The sequence below is a fragment of the Cyprinodon variegatus genome, unplaced genomic scaffold (genome assembly GCF_000732505.1).
Source record: "Cyprinodon variegatus isolate N-32 unplaced genomic scaffold, C_variegatus-1.0 Scaffold164, whole genome shotgun sequence".
NCBI lineage: Eukaryota > Metazoa > Chordata > Actinopteri > Cyprinodontiformes > Cyprinodontidae > Cyprinodon > Cyprinodon variegatus.
In genome coordinates, this window is record NW_015150617.1 from 60,447 (window position 1) to 61,359 (window position 913).

The 913-nt window shown below is 38.3% G+C and overlaps 1 protein-coding gene across 1 annotated transcript in view; it reads left to right on the forward strand.

The window, feature by feature from the left end:
- npas3 (neuronal PAS domain protein 3) overlaps positions 1-913 on the forward strand; it is a 444,436-nt gene that overhangs the window by 14,952 nt on the left and 428,571 nt on the right. The gene's annotated exons all lie outside the window — the stretch shown is intronic.

A 913-nucleotide genomic window follows, 5' to 3' on the forward strand; every position in this document is an offset into this window, starting at 1 on the left:
CAGAAGCTGATCAAATATCGGGTTAAATATCGGTGGGGTGGCCGATGTCCGATATTCAGTTTTAAGGCCGATATCGATAGGGGGCCGATTATATCGTGCATCCCTAGTAAAATGGGGTTGAAGTGAAGCCACCGGCCACCATATTGGTCCTCCCTAGTTAGACCGGTCGCAATGTAAGCAATATATTACACTACAGAATCAAACAATGATGATTTTCTAATTTCAGGGGTACTTAAAGATAAATTCATCACTTTGACACACACCTGCTGTTTCACAGCATAAGTAGATTACCTTAAACAGAACTGAAAAAAAATCTGTTTATGGTGAACAGTGTAACTGTTAGACTGTGATATAAAGGGGGAGAGCTGGCTAGCTCTGTGGCTAGCTGAGCTCAGGAGCTAACAGGTTAGCCTCTTTTAGCTCAGTCAGTTAGCCATATTAAGCTACACTACTTTTAAATTTGTCTTAAAAACCATTCCTTTTCTACAAGTAGAATAACTTGTTTTATTTGTCTAAAATCTCTACAAAAGTCCTTTTTTTTTAAAAATTTCCCATTTGTCCTAATCTGCCCTCAGATCCTAATAAAAAGAATAAAAATAAGCTGATAAATTTTTTTGTCACCTTGTTAAATGGCAGAGCTCAGTCTTAAAACTTAGGCAGTGACTGTTTTCTACTTTCAGCTACTTTAGATCACCAATGAAATGTAAAATAATAGCAAATAGAGGTAATAATATTTTGAGAATCCAAAACAGATTTGATCCTTAAGAAACAGGTGAAATAGAGTTTGATCGAGTGGAGTTGCCATATATTGATGTCATAAGAAGGGGCGGGGCCCCGAGCAAATCTGGTACCTAAAGCGGCCTTGTTGTTAGGGCACAGAGCTTGAAATCCAGAGGTTCTGAGTTTGAACCCG